Here is a 25,496-nt window from a genome sequence, read left to right on the forward strand (position 1 = left end):
GCCAATCTTAGAGAAATTGGGTCGGCATGGTGGCTCAATGGTTAAGGCACTGGGCTTGTCAGCTGGAAAGTCAACAGTCCAGGTTCAAGACCCGAGCATCATGCGACAGGGTGAGCCCCCATCCTCACTCTATCTCCTTCCAACCTAGCACTTTTAAAGTGTGCAAATGCGAGTAGAAACATAGGTACCACTTTGGTGGGAAGGTAACAGCGCTCCATGACATCATGCTGGCCATATGACTGCAGAAATGTCTTCGGACAGCACTGGCTCAAATGGCCTTGGAATGGAGATGAGCACTGTGCTCCTATAGTCAGCAAGGACTAGCAGAGTAAAATTTGCAGGGACTTCTTTACCTATTTTTTACCTTTTCACCAATAAGAGAAAATTTGCTAACTTTAAGAAAGGTTTTTTTCTCTTTTTTGCTGTTAATGTTTGTACAGTATTTACTATTTTATCCTTTGGTTGTGAGCCATCCAGAGTTTAGTTTCAAGATGGACAACCATGTTAATGTTTTAAATCAATAAACAAAATAAATAAAAATAACAATTACCCAGAGAACTAGTACATTCCCTTCACATTATATGTTCAGATGAAAGTTGCACAGCTACCTGTGCCCCAAAAGGTTCCCTTCCAACTCAATGGCATAAATATCCTGTTCGAATTAAACATAATACTTAAATAAAAATGGTAAAAAGGTGAAGTTTAAGGGAATTATGGTATAATTTCAGAAAGATAGAAACTGTTAATTCAGCACTTACTTTTCTTTCATACTTCATAAATGTATGTACAGGATGGGCTTGTGATATAAGTTTAACTTTATGCCATATTTGTTTCTAAATCCAGAGAGTGTCTTGCTTTTCCTTCTAGCATTCCACAGCAAAATTCTTTTCCTGTGAAATTTTTGGGAAAATGCTAGGGAAATGAATGAGCCACTCCAGAATGCTGGGGGTGTGGGGGTGGGGTTGTGGGAGGAGACTTTTCCATAGTGATGCTTAATGGTTTGAAGAGAGATGGGTTTCATTATCATGAGCCAGCAATGTACAACAGTAGCCAAAAAAGCCAATGCAGTCCTAGACTGCATTAACAGAGGAACAAAATCAAGATAATGTGAAGTGCTAGTGCCACTTTATAATGCCTTGGTAAGATCACACTTGGAATATTAAATCCAGTTTTGGTCACCATATTATAAAAAACTCTGGAAAGAGTGCAGAAAAGAGCAACAAAGTTGATTAGAGGTCTGGAGGCTAAACAGATGAAGAACAGTTGCAGAAATTAGGTTTGTCTAAAGGTAAAGGTAAAGGTTCCCCCGCACATGCGTGCTAGTTGTTTCCAACTCTAGTGCTCATCTCCATTTCAAAGCCGAAGAGCCAACACTTGTCTGAGGATGTCTCCGTGGTCATGTGGCCGGTATGACTAGATGCCAAAGGCACACAGAACACTGTTACCTTCCCACCGTAGTGGTCCCTATTTTTCTACTTGCATTTTTAACGTGCTTTCGAACTGCTAGGTTGGCAGAAGCTGGGACAAGTAACAGGCGCTCACTCTGTTACGCGGCATTCGGGATTTGACCTGCCAAACTGCTGACCATCCGATCGACAAGCTCAGCGTCCTAACCCACTGAGCCACCGCGTCCCTAGGTTTGTCTAGTCTAGTGAAAAGAAGGATTAGGAGTAACATGATAGCAGTGTTCCAATATTTGAGGGGCTGCCATAAAGAAGAAGGGTTAATTTTCCAAAGCACCAGACAGCAAGACAAGAAATAACGGATGGAAACTAATCAAGGGGAGAAGCAACCTAGAACTAAGGAGAAATTTCCTAACAGTGAGAACAATTAACTAGTGGAAAGACTTGCCTAAAGAAGATGTGGCTGCTCCAATACTGGAGGCTTTTAAGAAGAGACTGGACAGCCACTTGTCTGGAATAGTATAAGGTATCCTGCCCGAGCAGGGGGTTGGACTAGAAGACCTCTGAAGTAATTTCCAACTCTGTTATTTTGTTATTATTCTGTTATTATTACCCATAAAAGGCAAGGAAAATGGTGCCAAATGGACAGGATGGCATCACACATACAGACAGAGCTGGAGTTTTCTGGATTAGCAGATGAGTTGCTTTAAAGCTTTTTCTCAGTTTTCACCAAAATGAGACTGCCTCAAAAGGACATGAACCCACAACACTGAATTTTAGCAGTGTGGGTGTGGCTAAAATGGCAAAAAGAGTCCTGTGTGTGTGTGTGTGTGTGTGTGTGTGTGTGTGACATGTCAATTCCTGACTGTCTTTATCCTAAAGATAGTCTAGCCTTAGGGACAGCAGCAAAGACGTCCTTGAAAAGGTTATATATGACACCATGGATATAGAATAAAAAAAAAGAACTTTCTTGTGAATATTGTGACCTTTTTCATTTTACTTATTTGTTGCTTAATGAGAATGATTTTCAGGCAAGAAAGAAAAGGAGATTATTCAAGTTTGCCTAGGAGGCAGATATTAATTAAGCTTTCAGTAAACAGGATCATTAAATGTTAATAAGGAGCCTTGGTGGAGCAGTGGGCTAATGCCTCCTTAAGTAACACCAGCTGCCTGCAATTAGTGCAGGTTCGCATCCCACCAGGCTCAAGGTTGACTCAGCCTTCCATCCTTCCGAGGTAGGTAAAATGAGGACCCAGATTGTTGGGGGCAATTAAGCTGACTTTGTAATAATGCCGCTTGGGGTGTGTGTGAAAGCCCTAATAAGCAGGCATATACATAGAATGAAGGCTACTGCTAAGCTTGTAAGCCGCCCTGAGTCTTCGGAGAAGGGCGGGATATAAATGGAATTAAAATAAATAAATAAATAAATAAATAAATAAATAAATAAATAAATAAATAAATAAATAAATAAATAAATAAATAAATAAATAAATAAATATTTCACCTTTCCCCCTCTACCTGTCATATATAGCTCCAGCAAGAAACATGCAGATTTTGTACAATTTGAAGCCCTAATAAGAATCTACCAGTAATTGGACAGCAACCAATAAACTTCTTAATGCATTACAGGTAGTCCCCGACTTACAACAGTTCATTTAATGACCATTCAAAGTTGCAACGGCACTGGAAAAAGTGACTTATGACCATTTTTCACACTTATGACCATTGCAGCATCCCCATGGTCATGTGATCAAAATTTGGATGCTTGGGAACTGGTTCATATTTACGACGGTCACAGTGTCCCAGGCTCGTGTGATCAGCTTTTGTGACCTTCTGACAAGCAAAGTCAGTGGGGAAGCCAGATGCACTTAACAACAATGTTAATAACTTAACAGTTGTAATGATTTAACAACCATGGGAAGAAAGGTCATAAAATGGAGCAAAACATAACAAATGTTTCACATAGCAACATAAATTTTGGGCTCAGTTGTGGTCGTAAGTCAATGAACTGCTTGTATATGTTAGACTTATATCCTACTTTCTCTCTAGGAGCTCAACATAATGTACATAATATTCCCTGCTCCAATTTCCTTCAGCTATTTGTCCTGTGAAATAGAGAGGGATTGGCCCAAAGTCACCCACTGAGTTTCATGGCAAAGGATGGAAGTCTTCCTGTGCCAAGGCCAGCATTTGAATTGCTACATCATCCAGTGTACATTTCATTAATTATAATACTTCTGCACAGGTTGCAATCTCTTCCCACCACAATTTATCAAGACTCATGCAGTGAAGAGTTTGCAGGTAAAATTTCAAGGGGTCATTTTTTTAAAAAAAAATATATATGAGTAGCTACAAATCGTACTGTGATAATTTCCTGAAGACTGTCCTTTCTTGAATACCCTTTTCTGAGCTACTTTTTCTAAGCAACAAAGCAAAGCAGAGCATCTTTCTAAAATATTCCTCTTTGCTGGTAATAACAGATCATTTATGTTTTTGAAAGTAGTCAGGCTGATAGTCAGGAATAAAACGATGGTGACTAATAACTTCTGGAGTGAACTCGGCTGATTGTTACTGTGAAACTTGGAAATGAAAGCATGAACATTTCTCTAAACTCTGGGTGCAGTCATGGGATAAATCGTCTTGGTGAACCTTGTTTGATGTATCTGGGCTATGTTCCAATTTAGAAGCAAAAGCAAATGCCAAGGATTTTAAAAGGCCTGGGTTGCTGTCCTTAATTTTTTAACTTTTCAGAATCATTATCCATGGTTCACAAGTCAAATGGATGGCAAATGTTTGCTGAAATCCCATCAGCCCAGAATACAGCAAACATTTTTCACCTAGCAGAAACACGTTAGTAAGTAATTTTTGCTGACTGTTTATTTTGGTTCTTTTCCCCTGGGCTTAAGGGAGAGGAGTGATTTCCTTTAAAAAAAAAGTACTACACCCCAATCCACAGGCATGCCTAGTTTGTAGGGCTGTTGCCAGGAGGCATTGTAGTATTGCCAGTTGAATTCCAGCTCACCTTCTTAATACATTTCCTCTGGATTGAAAATGTCACCAGTGATGAGAAAAGTGTAGAGGGGAACTAGAAAATAGCAGGCCGTGTCATCTGGACCATTTGCGAAATTCCATCAAGTCGGAATACGTTTCAAATGACCTCCCACCTCATGGACCTGTGGCTTCAGTGCCTCAAACCTGGGGGGTTAATGAATATATGCCCCAGCCATGGCCTAGTAGCCCCTCCCTTCAGCCTTGGTGTTATGGTGGTGAGAATACAGGGGGAGATTATCTGCTGAGGGAGGTGGATATGTTGCCTAAACTCTGGGAGTCCTCTTCTTCTCCTTTCCGTCTCCCTGTCATCATGGGAAGAGAAAAGGAAGACAATCCTTTCTTCCAATCCCACTCCCCTCACACTTCTCTTGCCGTGAAAAAGGAGAGGAGGAAAGCACAAGTGCTGCCAGGTCTTTGATTCTCTCTGGATTCAGAGAATTAATAGCAGAAGGCCAGCAGTTCTTATGCTACCGGTAAATCTATCACTTCTCTCCAATCCAAGGCTCTCCATATGGATAGCCCCACCCCTCCTCGGCTTCATTGCTGAGTCAAAACAGGGATCCGTTTCTTTGAGCCACCATTCAGTTGGGCTGGCGTCAGTACTGGCTGCAGCACTTCACCGCTGCCCTACGTGAAACCTTACAAATCAGGGTTTAGCGGGAAGTTCTTTCTTTAAACTGAATGGTTTTCCTTTACAAGTTAGTCTCTTTTATTGCTTTTCTCCTCCATGCTGTTTAATGGGTTATTGTGTTTGAATTGCCCCATATTTAGTCTGTTTTTTGTACAGTGTGGGCTTACAATAATGCCTTCATTTGGCCCCAACCACATCTCTCAATTGCTCTCTTGCGCTGCTGCTGAGCACTGTAGGAAAAAGGAACGAAGTCAGACCTGCGTAAAGAATCTTATTCACCTTGCGGGAAGCCACCATTCTGTTTTTTAAAATACCAAAAACTGATCCAAAATTTTCAAGCGGACACAAGGGGAGAGCCTTGAAAGAAAATGTGATATTAAAAAGGTCAGAGCTGGGAAAAGTAATAAGAACCCAAGATCCCTCTTGTACCATTAGCACAGGCTAGGGTTTTGAATTACTCCTTACTGGCAATTATGTAATATTGCCTTACAGAACCCTGGTAAAATAACTTGCCACGTTTTTCCTATGAAAGCGGAGATATTTCCCTCAGTATTGCTTTATTTGTCTTAAGTTAGCACAAAATACAAATTCAGATGAAACTCAGAAAACAGCACAAGAAGTAACCTTGGTCAGTAGTCCTTACGTACGGAAATACACAAATAATTTTCCTAACCCTCAGCCCATTGATCTTACAGTTGGACATTTGTTGCTATGTACATATGGATCTTTTGAGGTGAAAATCAGAGAGTTAACTATGGCAATTTTACATAGCCTAGAGATGATACTGCCTTCCTATATTTAACCTCCTACTGTATGTTTTATCTCCTTTCCATTCATCTTTTATGGAATGGGTTCAGTCTGTTATGTAGATAAAGGTAAATGTGTCCCTATGGATTTTATTCTGCTAGACTTTAAGGGGCGGTGCTTATCTCTGTTTCAAGGCCACTGAGCAAGCACTGTCCAAAGACATTTTCGTGGTCATGTGGCCAGCATGATGTCACAGAGCGCTGTGACTTTTCCACAGAAGTGCTACCTATTTATCTACTTGCATTTGCATGCTTTCAAACTGCTAGGTTGGCAGAAGCTGGGGCAAGGATGGGAGCTCAACCCTTCATGTGGTGCTCGGTTCTTGAACCCAGGCTGCTGGCTTTTTTTCCTGTTATGTAGAAAGACTTATCAACCATTCAGGTTGATTGATCAGCTGGGCATAGATGCACCAATTAGGTAAAGGAAATGGGAAAGGGCAAGAAAAGAAAGTGGACAAGCATAGCCATTCTGTAATGCTCAATGCAGCCTGCAATTTAACATTATTACTCAATTCCTATGGTCCTCGTATACGAGATGCAATTCTTTTACACACAATAAAATTGGTTCCTACGAAGTTTATATAATTTAAGCAACACAAAAACCTATTCCTGAATCTAGTGTCTTTTGTCTGATTAATACTAAAGATGCAACAGTGACAGCAAAGAAGATGGGATTGTAAAAAAAGAGAAAAGGAAAGAGAGAGAATGAGAGCATGACTAGTTTTATTGGATAGATGAATGCAATCAAATAATGTCACAGAGGACTGGACTTTACATAATGAGAGACATAAACAATTTTTGCTGGAAAATTGCTGAAACTGTTGAAAAAAATATTGCCTGTTTTATGGGAGGCAAAGCATGCAGCTTATTAAGAAGTATGAATGCCCAACAAATACAGGTAGTCCTCAACTTAGAAGAGTTCATTTAGTGACCATTTGAAGTTACAATGGCACTGAAAAAAGTGACTTATGACCATTTTTCACAGTTACAACCATTGCAGTATTTCCACGGTCATGTGATCAAAGTTCAGATGTTTGGCAACTGACTCATACTTATGACGGTTACGTGTCCTGGGGTCATGTGATCACTTTTTGCAACCTTATGACAAGCAAAGTCATTTGGGAAAGTCGGATTCATTTAACAACCGTGCTACTAACTTAACAACTTCAGTGATTCACTTAACAAGTGTGGCAATAAAGAAAAATGGGGCAAAAGTCACTTTTTAAAAAAATCCCATTTATATCCCGCCCTTCTCCGAAGACTCAGGGCGGCTTACAAGCTTAGCAGTAGCCTTCATTCTATGTATATGCCTGCTTATTAGGGCTTTCACACACCACCACCCCCAAGCGGCATTATTACAAAGTCAGCTTAATTGCCCCCAACAATCTGGGTCCTCATTTTACCTACCTCAGAAGGATGGAAGGCTGAGTCAACCTTGAGCCTGGTGGGACTCGAACCTGCACTAATTGCAGGCAGCTGGTGTTACTTCAGGAGGCATTAGCCCACTGCTCCACCAAGGCTAATATTAACAAATATCTCACTTTGCAATAGAAATGTTGAGCTCAGTTGTGGTCATAAATTGAGGACTATCTGTACTCTTGCAATTCAGCTTTGCAGAACTAGTAACAACAACAATGCAAGAGCATTTGGTGTCATAACCTTTATCAGTTGCAGAGTTTCAATTTTATAAACAGAAATAGAAAGTTGAAGCCATTGCACTTGAACTTAAAAAGCTATATAAACACTACAGATTTAATGAAGGATTTGCATTAAGAAAATACTAGTCTGTGGAATCCTGAAGAAAAAACATTCAAAATTCTTAACACATGGAAATTTAATACTTAAGAAAACATTTAAAGTTGCTATCTGCAGTTAGGACCAAAAGCAAAGATAATGGGTCAAAATGAACTGTGCCATCAATGTGGCAGGGATTTGTGCTGTAGATCCACCTGAATGAAAATTTAAAAGAGGGCTGTTTAAATTAAAAGTAATGTAAAGAGACCCAAACAGGCTGTTAATCAGGGAAGGGCACTTCGTTTCCAAAAAGTAAACAACTAAACTTGTTCATTTTACAATGAAGAATCTGGTAATGAAAAATTAAACAGCTAATTTGAAAATCTATAGCCTCAAAAGCAGTGCTTTTTTTCTAAAAAAAAAAAGGTGCCGGAACTCTCATCTTGGCGGGCACAGGAGGTAGGGGGGTGGGGGGGCGGCGCTGCTGTGGTCAGAGGTGCGAAGTGTGTTGGCGGCGGGCTCCCCCCCGGGGCTGGAGCCGGCGCAGCTGGTGCTGTGGGAGCAGCAGAGCCCGCTCTATATGGCAAGGCTGCGTGGGGTGGGCAGCGGAGGCGGTGCAGGCCAGGCGATGTTTTAATCTTATGATTTTAAAAATATATTTTTTCTATTGTAAGTTGCCCCAAACCTCGCCATATGGATTGCATACAAATATTATATAATTGGTAAATAAAGGTAGAACATATGTTAAATATACATCAAATGATAACATGCTTCCCTACAAAGTCAATTCTTGCTCAATGACAGACCAAGGAGTCAACTTGGAAAGGCAAGAGGAAAATCTAGAAGAGATCTGTGCAACTTGTAGAAGGGAAAGGCCCACACTGATAAATTAAAAATCTTTGTGGTCTGCAAAGGAATGCTGGTGGGCTAATCAATGATTTGGTGACTAGAGGAGCATCTACAGTGTTGGAGCTCGTGGTCATGGTAAGCCATGGAGGCACTAGGCAACATGACTTTCAGGGCAGTGGTGGTGATTTTATTACTTTTTTTTTAAGTCTGTGCTCTGTCCAAGGGTGCTTGGTAGGCTGCATGTACAGGCCTGGTCTAGAATTTATTTATTTATTTATTTTTAATCCCATTTATATCCCGCCCTTCTCCGAAGACTCAGGGCGGCTTACAATCTAAAGCACAAATCAATGTGCTTAGCAATAGCCTTCATTCTATGTATATGCCTGCTTATTAGGGCTTTTGCCCCCCCCCCAAGCGGCATTTTTACAAAGTCAGCTTATTGCCCCCAACAATCTGGGTCCTCATTTTACCTACCTCAGAAGGATGGAAGGCTGAGTCAACCTTGAGCCTGGTGGGACTCAAACCTGCACTAATTGCAGGCAGCTGGAGCATTCAACTATCTAGAGCAGGCATGTCAAACGCATTTTGTTTGAGGCAACTTCTTATAAAAGAATTGCCATTAATTTGTTTTAATAAAATAATTTAAATCAATTTTTCATTTGATTTTGAATTAAATGAATTATATTGGTTGACAATGAGATTTTTTTTAGTACAATTGCCAAATGCAAAACTGGTTTTAGGTATATGTTACTGGAAGGAAAAAGCAATCCCTGCTGCGCTACTGATTCCAGAGAAACATTTGCATGTATGCAGGTATCCTTAGGGTGCCATAGTTATGGATGAGAAATATTGGTTGCAAAGTTGGCATTTCTGGATGTAATACAGATATTTTGGACTTATTTTTGTTTCTTTGCATGTCTGATATTTTTAAAAAGGCATATGCTACTGACTACGCTTATGCACATATATAACATCTTTTGCAAGGATACATGATCACTGCTTGTCCAAAATTTTAATATACAGACAATGCCACCAGAAATTATTTTAGCCTTTTTAATAAATGTTGTTATTGATGTTAAGCTCACCAGGGAAAACATCATATATTGTTATGTATATACTAGGTTAATTACGGTTTTTAAAGACTGAAGTGCAACATAACTAGATTCTAAATAATCTATTTTTCAAAACACACAACAGTCCAAACAGTAAAAGTAAAGTCCAAATTAAGAATATTTCATTCTTAAGAATTGTTTAGATTCAAAATAGTTTTCAAGGGTGTACAAAAGATACTATTTTTTCTAGAATCAGCTAAATTAGACATATTACATTGAGAAAAATGTTTCTCATTTCTTTCCTGTTACCTTTGATTTCATTGCAGAGATGCTAACATAAGAAATAGATTATTTTGTTATCTAATTTTACCTTCCAAAAGACAGAAGCAGATGAAAAATGTGAGGTTCTTTCCTGTTGGCTTTTTTGAATTAGCTGTTTTAGATTCTAAAAGTTTAGTTCCTAAAGAAGTAATCCTGTAAATAATTTTAATGTCCTCCTATAGTGCAGGATCTTTTATGACTCAAGGACTTCAACTCCCAGAATTCCTGGGCCAGCATGGCTCAGCTTGGAAACCTCTCCCTTTCCCCTCAACATGGCTGGCTCAGCATTTCTGGGAGTTGAAGTCCATGAGTCATAAAAAAGAGCCAAGATTGCTAGCCCTGCAATAGGCTTAGGAAAGCCAATAAGGGAGCTGGTTTGGGGGTTTTTTTTGCAAAAAAAGGTGCCGGAACGCCGTTCTGAGCGTTCTATGAGAAAAAAAGCCCTGCTCAAAAGTGAAATTAGACCACAGATATGGCTCACATCAAGGGACATGGTGGCTCAGTGGGTTAGGACACTGAGCTTGTTGATCAGAAGGTTGGCAGTTTGGCGGGTCGAATCCCGAGTGCCGCATAATAGAGTGAGCGCCTGTTACTTGTCCCAGCTTCTGCCAACCTAGCAGTTCAAAAGCACGTAAAAATGCAAGTAGAAAAATAGGGACCACTATGGTGGGAAGGTAACAGCGTTCCGTGCGCCTTTGGCGTCCAGTCATGCTGGCCACATGACCACGGAGACAAGCGCTGGCTCTTCAGCTTTGGAACAGAGATGAGCACCAGCCCTTAGAGTCGGAAACGACTAGCACGCATGTGCGGGGGAACCTTTACCTTTACCTTTTATGGCTCACATCAAAAGTGAAGGGAAAAACCGTGTCAGTGCTTTCGTATACCGATTCTGCTACATGCACAAACTGATATGGAAATACTGAGTGTGCTTTGGGGAGTCAAATGCTTCAACTAGTATTTGTAGAGAATGGACTCTGTCCTCATCATTCACCACTTATCACTCATCAGCCACTACTGCGAGTCTTCCTTCTACAAATAGGATTTTTTGCTTACTGCAGCTGCTAAAATACAATACTAGATTTTGTTCCTTAGTGTACAGTATTACAAAGTACAATTCAAAAGACCAAACAATTATGCAAATACTTTACAGATTGTTTTGTTTACTGCTTCAGGGTAAACAGTCTGAACCGCCCACATGAGATAAGATTCTTTTGTCAGGCTTTATCCCTTTATGGATTACTGCCTTGTTGGGGTGAAGGGGCTTGCATAACTCAATGAAGCTAAGAGCTATGCCGTGCAGGGCACCAAGATGGACAGGTCATAGCAGAGAGTTCTGACAAAATGTGATCCACTGGAGAAGGAAATGGCAACCCACTCCAGTATCTTTGCCATGAAAACCCCATGGACAGTACCAAAAGGCAAAAGATATGACACTGGAAGCTGAGCCCCTCAGGTCAGAAGGAGTCCAATATGCTACTGGGCAAGAGCAGAGGGGTAGTACTAGTAGCACCAGAAAGAATAAAGCGACTGGGCCAAAGCCGAAAGGACGCTCAGCTGTGGATGTATCTGGTGGTGAAAGGAAAGTCTTTAGAAGGCTAGATCCTGAAGTTGAAACTCAAATACTTTGGCCACCTAATGAGAAGGAAGGACTCACTGGAGAAGAGCTTAATGCTGGGAAAGGTTTGAGGGCAAGAGAAGAAGGGGACGACAGAGAATGAGGTGGCAGGATGGAGTCACTGAAGCAGTAGGCATGAGCTTAAATGGACTCCAGAAGATGGCAGAGGACAGGAAGGCCTGGAGGAACATTGTCCATGGGGTCGCAATGGGTCGGACATGACTACGCAACTAACAACAACAACATCTCCTAGGGAATGACAGTTTTCTGATCCCAGCTGAAATGGTTTTAAAAACTAGGAAAGACCCTATCTTATCTTGTTAGTTTAGTTTCTCATAGGAAATCTTTCCTCCTGGTAATAGAGGAAAGAGGTATAGCCTGGAGTGGGACCAGAGATATAGGACTTGCATCAGTGGGACTTGCATCAGTGGGACTTGCATCTTTTTTCATCGTAAATGACTAGAAGATTCGGGGAAACAGAACAGAAGAGGGAGGGAAATAGGAATTGGAACTGGAACAGAAATATAAAGGCTGAAAAATTGAGAGGGATTTAAAAAATGCCATGGTCTTAGTTTTAGTAAAGAGCAAGGGTGGCAAGGAAACATAGAAAGGATTGGGCAGAATTGCACTGCTGAAGTTTTGTTTTGTTCTAGGTATGATGGATGTTCTCTGATGAGGACGATAGCAGAATTTGGAGCAATGTTTTCAAGATATAGTGGAGAATAGCTATACGATATTTCTACAATGTGGATCATCCCTCAGAAAGTGATGTTGAAGGGAGATACTGTAAAACTTTCTACCAGCTAAAATAGAGAGAAAAGAGGCCAGTCTGTATATTTTTATTCACTGATTCAGCAAACATCTACCTTATCACAATCAAAGCGTCCACACAGAAACCAGAAAAAATAAAAATAAGGAAAAAAACACAACCCCTTTCCTTAAACTTTTCTTTATCATACAGAGTCAATACTGAGTAGAACAGTTAAAACTAGCCAGCTGTGCATATATGATAAAGAGCATTATAGTTTGCAAACATATATAAAGTTAGGCCATCATATTCAGGAGTGCAAGAAAATAAAACAGTTCACTTGCAATTTTTTTTATTTTATTTTTAATCTCAAGCTTCTGAGCAGGCAGGAAAAAAGAGGGAAGCAGAGATCACCTCACTTTGTCCAGGATGAAATGATCCTTGCTAAAGCAGTGAATAGAAAGCATACTTTGATGTGTTTTCTTAACAAATGGGGAAAAGGTCTTTGCCCACCAAAGGAATTGCTATGATCTCACAGGAAGACTCCATGGCAGGATTTTTTTTTAAAAGATGGGAACATCCTATATGTATACCCTTTTTAGATGCAATATTAAAATATATAATTTTTTCCATTTGCTTAATGGGGAGGTGTGCGTGTGCACACCCAGGTTCATGCATGCAGATCTCTCAGCCAAGACAAGTACCATTGGACTACGTGAAGTACAGGGTAGTCCTCGACTTACTAGTTCATTTAATGACCATTACATCATCACAGAAAAAAGTGACTTATGAACATTTTTCACACTTACAACCGTTGCAGCATCCCCATGGCCATGTGGATTAAAATCCAGATGCTTGGCAACTGACTCATATTTATGACCTTTGCAATGTCCTGAGATCACGTGATCCCCTTTTACGACCTTTTGACAAGCAAAGTCAATGGGGAAGCCAAATCCACTTTACAATCGTGCTACTAAACAATTGCAAGTGATTCCCTTAACAACCATGCCAAGAAAGGTCGTAAAATGAGGTAAAATCCACTTAACAAATGTCTCAATTAGCCACATACATTTTGGGCTCCCTTGTGGTCATAAGCCAAGGACTGCCTGTATCACCATTTCTGCTATTGTTTGTAGCTCTTAGTGCTCTGTTTCCTGACTTTGCTGGGGATTTTCCCTGGCTTTGACTTAGTTTTGACTTCATTTGCTTACATATCACTTCGTTCTCTTGCTCTCTACACATTTGGTTGCACTCTAAGATCCTATTATTATGACCATGTTAAAATGTTGTTGAAAGAAAAATCTTCATTAGGGTCCAGTCCAAGCTGGGAATAAACAACATGGAGACTGCTTTAGAAAGAAGGTTGTAGTTTATTGAAGAGGAGAGCCAGACAGAAACATGGCTCTGAGAGAGTTGACCACATCTAGCAGGGAGTGGTGGGCTTTTATACCTCCTTTGGGCTTTGTATTTGGAGTTCTTCCTGTTTGAGGCTTTGTATTTCCTGTGTCGTGTACTTTGACCTGAGTCTGAGTGTGCCCTTTTGGTATTGGCGGGTTAATCCTATTGTTTTCTGTGCTTAGAATTTGGGTGGGGGTATGTAGATTTTAGGGGTCTTTGTCTTCCTAATTTTATTACCTTCTAGCTTCCTGGCTCCAACCTTCCTGAATGGATGATTACATCTGCATTTCTAAAAGCTGGTTTCTGCTGAGTTTTCTGGCTGGGGGGAGGGAGAAGTTTCTGCCTTTTTAAAAGATCTTCTCCATTATTTCTTTGGAGAAATATATTCTGCCTGTTTAATATTCCCCAAAATATTTATTTCTCTGGATTCTTCCCACAATGTCATCACCTATGATATAAATGCATTGTTTTCCTTATGGAAAACGATGTCTGTGCACCTTCAGTTCCCCACTATACTAACTGGAGAAAATGCATGAGAGTTGTTCATCTCATCAGACACAGTTTTAGCCAGTCCATTAGCACCATCACTTATAATGCTGTCTGCCTGTATCTAAAAACCCATTTATACCCATGTACCTCATAAAGCTTTGTCTCTGTTCTGCCATTTGTGCTTATCTACAAACTTTACCACCTCTCAAGTCTTATAACAACAGTCCAAGGCAACAAGAATAGACAACTCTTAACAGTCTTTATAAAAAGACCTGCTGTGATATATAAAACATTAACCTCATTAGTAAGCCAATTTTTTTTCTCCGCTGACTTCTTGCAAGGATAAAGGAGATCTTGTTTTCCAGGATAGGAGGCAAGGAAAGGCAAATCTAGTTTAATTTAATTTAATTTAATAATTTAATTTGTATTCCGCCCTTCTCCCGAAGGACTCAGGGCGGTGAACAGGGCAATATATAATAAAAAACAAGATACAAAAATTAAAAAGTGATTAAACAACTATGCCCGTAGTAATTGATACATATAAAAATTAAAACTAATTATAAAAAAACCCAACCCCATCCCGTCAGACCAGGCCAGCTTGTTCAAAAAAGAAGGTTTTGAGATTGCGCCGGAAGGAGCGAAGGTCGGGGGCCATCCGGAGCTCGACCAGTAAGCGGTTCCATAGGTCTGGCGCGCCCACAGAGAACGCTCTCCCCCTGGGGGCCACCAATCGGCATTCTTTGATTGGAGGCACCCTGAGGAGGCCCTCTCTGTGGGAGCACACTGGACGGAGGGAAGTTGATCTTGGGCATGATCTTGGGCATGCTTCAGCCAGTTTGCAGCATTAAAAAAGAAGGATGTATTTATATCAACAGATTGCAAGAGGATGGGGATGTAAACAGATGGTGACCAAAGAAACAGCAATCACTGCAAGATCTTATGGTTATTGAGAAGATAAGCCTTGTGGCTTACCAGGATTCCTAGATTTTCTTTTCCACATTAACTTGTATGAGTTTTTCTATTTTCATCAGAAATGTTCCCTCTGCAATATTAGGTTTCTGCAAAACTGAACAGATGCCAGCCAGTTCTAGTCAACAAAGCCAGGGAAACCAAAGCAGTTTTGTGAAATAGAGAGATACCTAAAGCAATTTGAAAACCATTTCTAGTTTAATCACATTTCAATGTTGACATTCTTTCCCCCTGCACTGAGATGGAAACGAGAAGAAGGGAATCAGCTGTCTAGATAGCTAAATGTCTGTAAGGTAACTGGAAAACGAATATAGTGTTTCCTTCTTCAACACAGAACCACTGCATTCCCAGGAGCTGTATAACATGAAGTCATACTAGCATGCTTCACACATGCCTAAGATGTCATAATAGACAACTGAACAGGGCCCAGGAAGAACTGGTAAAAACCTTTTCAGCAACCAGTTTGACAGTATGAACCTATCCACCACAGGAGGATAAAAAATGCATTCCAGAAGACATAAATAACTATCTGTTTTCTTGATAGGGCTGGGTATAAAACCTTAAGGCATTTGTACACTGTTCCTTTTCCAGGTCTAGGCCAAGTTACATGTCATACATAGAAGCATATTTTTCTCCCTCTCTTCTCTACTGTAAACAGAAGCAATCTTCAAGGCCTCATGTTTTCTCAAATGGAGTGTGTGTGTGTGTGTGTGTGTGTGTGTGTGATTGATTTGTAGTTTGCTGTGAAAAGTAAAATGCTAAAAGGGAGGTAGGTTGATTAATAAGAAAATATTACAATACTACAGGTAGTCCTCGACTTACGATCACAACTGAGCCTAAAATTTCTGTTGCTAAGTGAAGCAGTTGTTAAGTGAGTTTTGCCCCTTTTTTGATCTTTCTTGCCAGATGCACTTGTTAAGTGCATCACTGCAGTTGTTACTGACATGGTTATTAAGTGAATCTGGCTTCCCTATTGACTTTGCTTGTCAGAAGGTCGCAAAAGAGGATCACATGACCCCAGGATCCCAAAATGATCACAAGTCACTTTATTCAGTGTCGTGTCAGTGTAACTTTGAACGGTCATTAAACAAATGGTTGTAAGTCAAGGACTACCTGTGTTGCATATGGTACATAATTTGACTTCCAGGAAGTTAACCCCGCATGCATTTTCACATACGCATTATAAGAATTTTATAAGAAAGACTTACAAGTAGCTCCATCTGCAGTCTCCCAGATCCCAATCCACACAGACTGCATCTTGACATTCATGAATGTTGAAGCAAGAAATGAAAAATCTACCGTTACGTAGACATCATTGCTAATAGTGGGATGATGAATCTAGTGTTACATGTGCATGTCATTATTACCCACATTATTAAAGTTGTAGTATACAAATTCTGTATGGTAGTTATTGGGGTCACCTTCAACTAGACCCTACCTCAGAGCATTGCACACCAGAACAACTAGACAGAAGGACAGGTTTTTTCCCCATGCCATACCCCACTAAACAACTAATTCCCACAACACTGTCAAACTACCTAGTAGGGCTGTATTGCTATTAATCTTCTCATCTTCCCTATTACCTATCTCCTTATCTGCTTATGACCATAACTTTGTTGCTTGTATCTTACGATTTATATTAATTTATATTTATATATATAAAAAGGTAAAGGTTCCCCTGCACTTGCGTGCTAGTCGTTTCCGACTCTAGGGGCCGGTGCTCATCTCCGTTTCAAAGCCGAAGACCCAGCGCTTGTCCGAAGACGTCTCCGTGGTCATGTGGCTGGCATGACTAGACGCCAAAGGCACATGGAACGCTGTTACCTTCCCACCGTAGTGGTCCCTATTTTTCTACTTGCATTTTTTACGTGCTTTCGAACTGCTAGGTTGGCAGAAGCTGGAACGAGTAACAGGCGCTCACTCTGTTACGCAGCACTCGGGATTCGACCCGCCAAACTGCCGACCTTCCGATCGACAAGCTCAGCGTCCTAACCCACTGAGCCACCGCGTCCCTGTATTTATATATATAAATATATATTATTTATATATAATTTATTTATATACTTATATCCTAGTATGATTTAGATTAGTATCCTATGACTATCCCTAAGTGTTGTATCTTATGATTTATGATGAATGTATATTTATGATGATTATGATCGTGATTTATCACTTGTTGCTTGTATGTACACTGAGAGCTAATGCATCAGAGACAAATTCCTTGTGTGTCCAATCGCACTTGACCAATAAAGAATTCTATTCTAATAGTGGGATGATGAATCTAGTGTTACATGTGGATGTCATTATTACCAACATTATTAACATTGTATTACAGAAATTCTGTATGGTGGTTATTGCAGTCATCTTCAACTAGACCAGACATGTCAAACTCACAACGTCACATGACGTCGTGCAACGTATCGGAGCTTTTTCTCCACTGCTGGCAATGGAGTGGGAGCGGCTTCCTGATGACACGTCCGGCCCTCAGGCTGGCAGTTTGACACCCCTGAACTCGACCCTACCTGGGATTTTCACCACTCAAAGTATTGAGCATCTCCAAAATGCTGATATTTAGCTACTGCCAGTGGAGACTGGTGTGCCCCACTTCTGTGCTAAAATAGAACACGTAGAAAGAAGAATTGGAAAAGGGAATATTGGCAGCCACCTAAACCGCCTTCTAGAAAGTCAGAGGAGGAAAACAAGAAAAAGAGGTTGCACTTAAAGGAAAGGATGCAAAAGGAAAGGGCTCAGGATGCAACTGATGGAAGATTTGCTAGAAGTATTTTTGCTAACCTTCTTCCTTCAGCAAATCAGGAACCATTTTGCTCAAAGCAACCAATATCTGATACTTGGTAAGCTTCCCATGGAATCTAAGCAAAGTTTTCTCACCCGATATTTTGTTTGTTGGGATCCCCAGGACACGTAATGAATTACTCTTCAGTTGTTTGTGATTACTCCTCTTCTAGCAGAGTGCTATTCTGCAGAAACAGTCCCAGTCACTCTGGTGGGAGGCTTCCCAGAACAGTCAGCAAGAGACTGTTAAGGCAACTTATCCATAGAGCAGTTCTGTCTAAAGCTTGAGAGTGTTCTGTTGTGTCTTCTCTTACCATCCAACATTGAACACAACCGATTTTGAGATTGAATAGCATAATTTCTGTACCATCTGCCCAGCTCCAATTGATGGCAGCATGCCTTAGATATATGTTTACTTCTTGCAAACATTACATTTTTACAGTTGCATTAATACATTGGCCTTTAATTACCATCACCTTAAACAGATAAGCTCATTAATATAAAATGCAATGGCATTTTCTAACTCAGCAAAATGTTTTATCCTGTACTGGCAAACCATAAAGCACACATTGTCTCTAGCATTTTATATCAGAACCATAAACATTTTCCTGACAGTCGGATATGCTGTGTACGTGAAAGAAACATACAAAAACATGAAACTGTTGTTGAAGCACATCCAGTACACCAAGTACAACTGGAATATCTATGGAGATTTAAATATAATAGCTCTGCTGCTTGGAATGCAGCTCAGATATATCAAGTACTGTTGTTTTATAGGTGAATGGGAGAGCCATGCAAGAGAACAACATTACATTAAAAAAACAAATGGCCACTCTGAAAGAATTTGGTTCTAGGACAGAAAAATATGCTTGTTGACCCAATAAAAGATATTTTCAGGCTTCACACAAAACCTGGACTGATAAAAAATTTTGTGACAGTCATGAACAAGAATGGTGAAGGTTTTCATTATTTGAGACAGATGTCTTGTAACTGATGCCAAGTTTAAGGAAGACATTTTTGTTGGTCCACAGAGCAGATACATTATCAATGACAAGCAATTCAAAGTTCTGTTAGTGGGGCCAGAAAAAATTGCTTGGCAAGGATTCAAGGATGTTGTTGAGAATTTTCTTGGCAACCAAGTGATATTCAGTTGGTTGACAAATTTCTTACAGCATACAAGATCATGAAGTGTAACATGTCACTGAAGATTCTTTTTCTGCATTCAGATTTGGATGTTTTTCTCAAATACCTAGTTGCAGTCGGTGGAAAACATGGTGAAAGATTTCACCAGGACATCGACACAATGGTAAATAGTATCTGGGCAACTGGAATCCATCAGTGCTGGCTGTCTATTTATGGAGATGCATCGGATACTGAATACAAATGAAAATCAGCAGCAAAACACTTTTGGCCCTGTTGAACTCCTGCAGCGTGTCAGAAACATTATGCATTTATATACATTGTAGTCATTAAAAGTTAATTTCATATTTCTCAGGTGATACAGTCATTCTGAAATTATATTTGTGTTCAGTTTGAAGGGGTCTATCATAATCGCCAAATGTTTTTCAAGAAACAAAACCTTTAAAAAAAATTATGGTTGCCCGGTGAAATTTCTCCTTTGTTTGAAATTCTCCAACAAATGAAAATCCATCCAGATAATCTGCCCCATTGTTGAACAACCTATATTGTCAGGATGTATAACTTATTATTTTAAATATTACCATTTAATTTGGACACTGTTGGATAATTGGAAAGTAATTCTATAATATTCTTTCCACACATTTCAATTGCACGTGCTTGTCATTTAAGAATGGCTTTTATTACTGGAGTCAGGCTTGTTGAGAGCAATTTCCACCAAAGTCAGTGTAGCTCATTCAGACATAACACTGCTTAGTGTGTTTTGATATTGACAGAGATCTGGAAATAATTAAGATGAATCTGATGGATTGGAATGTCTGCTGGTGTAGAAGTCTCTCAAGTTGTACTTTTCACACAGAAGATTAAAACTGTGTTACTAATGTACAGATTTAAAGCTTACCATTTAGATTTTAGTGGCTACAATCCAGGGTATAAGTAAAGGATTACAGTGCTGAACAGTTTTGCAGTTTCATTTAATAGTAAAGACAATAATCTACCATTACACCTCATTCTTCCTGAACATAATCCTGAAATTACAAACTCCTAATGCTCCCATCAATATTTTTAACAACACAGTGGGATCTAAATAGCACTTCCAAAATCCTGAAAAACCTCCAAACCTCCATATCACCTTTTTACTCTCCCTATATATACAGGTAGTCCTTGACTTACAACAGTTCATTTAATGACCATTCATAGTTACAACAAAGTTACAAAGTTTTTCACACCGTAAAAAGGGGGGAAACTCACTTAACAAAGGTCTCACTTAGCAACAGAAATGGGCTGAATTGTGATAATAAGTTGAGAACTACCAGTAACAGACACAGAGGTTATTGTAGAGCCTTTTACTTCCTAGGATCCTGAATATCACAATGGCCACATTATAGATGCCAGAATATAGAGGGAAGTACAATTTTCCGAGAAGACCTTTGTCTATAGTTGTGCTGTCCTGCTCTCTCTCGCTCTCGCTCTTGCTCTCTTTCTCTCCAACACACACACACACACACACACACACTCACACATAATTGTGGTTTAGTGGGTTTTTTAATATTCCCCTGCAACTCCCTTCACCAAAAACCCAGAACTGTCCCAATTAAGTTCAACCACAAGCAGACCAATGCTAGTCTATAGAGCAATGGCCAATGAGTCCAGAGGGCCCTTGAAAGTTTCTCAATCAACAGAAACAGGCAAAATCAAATCCACAATACAAGAGAGTTCACGAGGCAAGAAAAGTCCAGAGTTCACAAGGCACAATCCAAAGCAAGGCACAGTGTCAACCGGGCCCTTAAACAGCACGCATACCCAGTCCCCGTGGTGAGCCACATCCTGGCATCTTTGCAGGGTGGCTCCACTTTTGTGAAATTAGATTTGGCACAGGCCTATCAGCAACTACCTGTTGATGAGGCCACGGCTGCAGCACAGACAACTGTGACCCACAGGGGGTCTTTCAGAGTAAAGCGCTTGCAATTTGGAGTCAGTGTAGCCCCGGGCATTTTTCAAGGAATCATGGAATGCACAGTCAAGGGCATTCTGGGGGTTTGCCCCTACTTTGACAATGTGCTTATTGCCGGAGAATCCGCAGAAGTGCTAGCAAGGAGGCTCAGAGCCGTCCTGCAGAGGCTGCATGAAGCAGGCCTCAAACTAAAAAAGAGCAAATGCAGTATTGGGGTTCCCTCAACTGAATTTTTGGGGTTTTGCATTGATGCTAATGGCATCCACCCAGCTGAGTCCAAAGTGAAGGCCATTCAGATGGCACCTAGCCCTAAAACAAAAGGAGAGCTGCAAGCATTCTTAGGCCTCCTCAATTTCTACCACGTGTTCCTTCCTAACAAGGCCGCAGTGGCAGAGCTGCTTCACAGGCTCTTAGATAAAAAAGTGGAAGTGGAGCAGCATTCACGAAAAAAGTTTGCAGGACCTGAAGGCACTTCTGTCGGTCAGTTCCACTATCACTCATTTCATGGAATCTAAACCAGTCTGTTTAGCATGTGACACATCCCCATATGGGGTGGGTGCAGTTTTGAGTCACTTAGAGAAAGATGGAACCCAAGTTCCCATTGCATTTTATTTGAGGACACTGTCCTCTGCTGAGCATAACTATGCTCAAATTGACAAAGAGGCATTGGCTATGGTAGCTGGAGTTAAAAAATTCCACGACTACTTATATAGCAGGGACTTCACAGTCTTCGCAGACCACAAACCGCTACTGGGTTTATTCACCACAGACAAACAGACACCCCATATATTATCCCCTAGAATGCTGAGATGGTCTATTTTTTTTATCAGCGTACACGTTTAAGCTGATTCATAAACCTGGCAAAGAAATGGGCCATGCAGATGTCCTGAATAGGCTTCCACTGCCACAAATCAAACCAGCGGCCCGCATATTGTCCATTCAGGACTTGCCAGATTTTCCCCTCCATGCAGGAGACATAGCTGCAGAAACAGCAGCTGATAAGACACTAAGTAGAGTGCTTTCCTGGGTGCACACAGGGTGGCTGGATAAAAGCCCAGGCCCTGAATTTCAGTTATTTTACTAGAAGACATGAGCTATCAGCTCACAAGGGTTGCATCCTATGAGGGAACAGGGTCATAGTCCCCACCTCACTAAGAGACAGAGTCTTACAATCACTGCATGAAGGTCATCCGGGTATTGTCCGTACGAAAGCTTTAGCTAGAAGCTACTTATGGTGGCCAGGTTTAGAGAAGGCCATTGAAGCTCAGGTGCATGGATGTTACACATGCCAACAATCAAGGCCTGAAATGCCACATGCTCCAGTTCACAGGTGGGAGGAGACTCACACACTTCCTGGTCTAGAATTCACATAGACTTCGCTGAGCCCTTTCAGGGACAGCTCTTCCTTATAGTGGTCAACAGCCAGTCTAAATGGCTTGAAGTCATTCCAGTTGCTAACATGACTACTGCTAGGACCATCCAGGTGCTTAGGAAACTCTTTGCCACACATGGACTGCCAGACGTCATAGTATCCGACAATGGAGCCCAATTTACAGCGGCAGAATTTCAGGCATTCCTGAGAGCAAACCTCATCAGGCACGCAACGTCGGCCCCATTTCACCCTTCTTCTAATGGGCAAGCTGAATGGATGGTCTGGACCACAAAAGAGTCACTGAAGCATATAGTGACTGGGGACTGGCATCACAGATTGGCAGATTTTTTTACTTTGCCAGCATTCCACACCCTGCACGGCTACAGGGAAAAGCCCAGCAGAGTTGCGCTGGGGGAGGCAACTGATCATGAAACTGGACAGGTTGCATCCAGATAGGGTGGCAGCAGAAGCTTCGTGCCCAAAACCCCTGAGGGGGCTGCAAGTGGGCCAGTGGGGTGTGGGCCAGGAACTATGGGCATGAGAATTTGTGGGTGCCTGGAAAAATTACTAAAAATTACTAAAAATTACTAAAATGTCAGGCCCCCTCTCTTACAAAGTGGGGCTGGAGGGCAGGTGAGTTGTCCGGTGCCACATCGATCAGCTTAGGAAGCATTTCCCAGAATGGCCACAAAGCGAGGACCATCACAAGTCCTTACCAAGGTCCACAAACTGGCAGCCAAGCTGGCCCATGCATAGACTTTGAAGGCTCACACAGCCCAAGCAACGAGGAGTTGGCCGTAGAGAAGGGGAGCCTGATGGCTTCAGCTGCTGTGCTAACTCTGCTGAACAAACTGACTCTGGGGTGGGCCATCCTGGAAAGGCCAGTCAGAGAGCTCCGAGCCACTCTGAATCACTTGACCTAAGAAACACTGGTCTACCCAGCCCGGTGGGCAAGCTGGTAGGCCAGGACGTGCCTGGGTCCCCCAGGCGATCCACAAGGCCACGCAAGCCTGCTTATCTGAAATATTTTGTTCTAAAATAATAAAGCTATAATGTATGTACCCTTGTATTTAATGCTGACCTACAAGATTGTAATGGACAATGGAGCTATAATGTTGTAAGTACTTTATTGTGCTGCTAAGTGGAACCTATTCACACCAGTGTTAAGTCTTTGTAAAGTGTATTGCTGTAATTATTTTCTATTGTTGCTATAATGTTGTTCGTTCTAAGGGGGGAGGGGTGTAATGTATTGGGCTTGCTTGTTAACACCACATAATAATGGCTGGTAGGCTGCTGGAGCAGGGAGCTAGCTAACGGCTCCCACCATCTCAGACAACCCATCTCCAGCACTGCCATTGGTTGCCCCTAGGTGGCAATAGGTTGCTTCAAACCTATTTGCCACCGCCTAGGGGCCAGGGTATAAATTGCTGCATCTGCAGCCCTGCTCTCTAGTTCAGATCTGGGAAGCAATAAACCATGATCTTTGCTGAACTCACTCGCCTTGTCTTCATTCCTGCGCAACGAACCCAGTACACAACAACTTCCATCTGTCTGCTGTGCTGAACAGCCAGCTTTTGGTGTAGCCCATCAAGAAGAGAGAGGCTTTCTCCTTGCGAGTAATCTGGCTAACCTTCTCTCCTACTGCTTTTTCTCTGCACTACCTGAATCAGGTGCAGAAGGCAGTTCCTCTTCCCCATCACTGACCTGCTGCAGCTTCACGCTTTCCCCATCTGAAGCCTCAGGGCTGTCCTGCTGCAGCTGTGCTTCAGCCACATCCATCTCAAATGGCTGCTTGGAGCCATTGGCCAATTTCCCTCCAGATATGCTGGGAATTGGTTCATCTTCCTCGGAGCTGACACAGAATAGAATAAGAGTTGGAAGGGACATTGCAGGTCACCTAGTCCAACCCGCCGCCCAAGCAGAAGACCCTGCACCCTTTCTGACAAATGGCAGTCCAATTTCTTCTTGAAAGCCTCCAGTGATGAAGCTCCCACAACTTCTGAAGGCAAGCTTCATCTAGAGAGGTATCTGGGGAAGTGTTGGGGGAATCATCACAATAGTATGCATTTCAAGTACAGATAGTCCTCAACCTACGGCCACAATTGAGCCCAATATTTCTGTTATTAAGTGAGACATTTATTAAGTGAGTTTTCCCCTATTTTACAACCTTCCTTGCCTCAGTTGTTAAGTGAATCACTGCAGTTGATAAGTTAGTAATCCAGTTGTTAAGTGAATCTGACTTGCCCATTGACTTTGCTTACCAAAAGGTCGCGAATGGAGATCACCTGACCTTGGGATACAGTGACAGTCATAAATATGAAACAGTTGCCAAACATCTGAATTTTGATCACATGATCATGGGGATGCTGCAAAGGTTGAAACTGTGAAAAACAGTCATACTGTAAATCATTTTTTTCAGCACTGTTGTAACTTTGAATGGTCACTAAATGAACCGTGGTAAGTGGAGGATTACTGTATCTTCCAGCATTTTCTAGGTTTCCTTCCCTCTCATCTGAGTGGGAGTTGTGCCTCTTTAGATATTTTTTGACACTGTACTGGGTCAAAAAGAAGGAGAAGGAGAAATAAATGACACTTCAAACATTATAAAATTGAACAGGTCATATTACAAATGTAACATTATTGCTTGGATGTAAGTTCCTTTAAATTCAGACTGTAAAGAAAATGTAACTTTAAGAAAAAGAAAAAGAAATTGCTTCTTGTGTATATCAGTTCATATGATTTCTAAATCCATTGACCATCTGTTGCATGCTCCAAGTAATCTTACTGCCTTTCTCTAAACAGAATGTGCATTCTGAAGAATGTTTGGCTGTCCTTCGAATAATTGACTTGCATACATAAGTGTGCAATCTGCCAACCGACATACTTTAACGTAAAAATAACCAACAACATACAACGTTTAACACCTTTGTCTTGTCAGTGAAAAGAGGGATTTTTCTGGAGGGGAAAAACAAAACTCTGAGCAAGGAATCGGTTAAGGTCATGCAAATCTTTTCTTTCAAATGGTGGCATAAATTGCTACAATCTCAACGTCTACTCATAGACTAAGCATCATTTGACTTAATGGGTCTTATTTCTGAGAAAATATATATTGGAATTGCACTGAAGCAGAGACTCATTTAGGGAAATGTTAGGGATCATAAGCTTAGATTGCTA

The sequence above is a fragment of the Vipera berus genome, assembly GCF_964194415.1.
Source record: "Vipera berus genome assembly, chromosome: 1".
NCBI lineage: Eukaryota > Metazoa > Chordata > Lepidosauria > Squamata > Viperidae > Vipera > Vipera berus.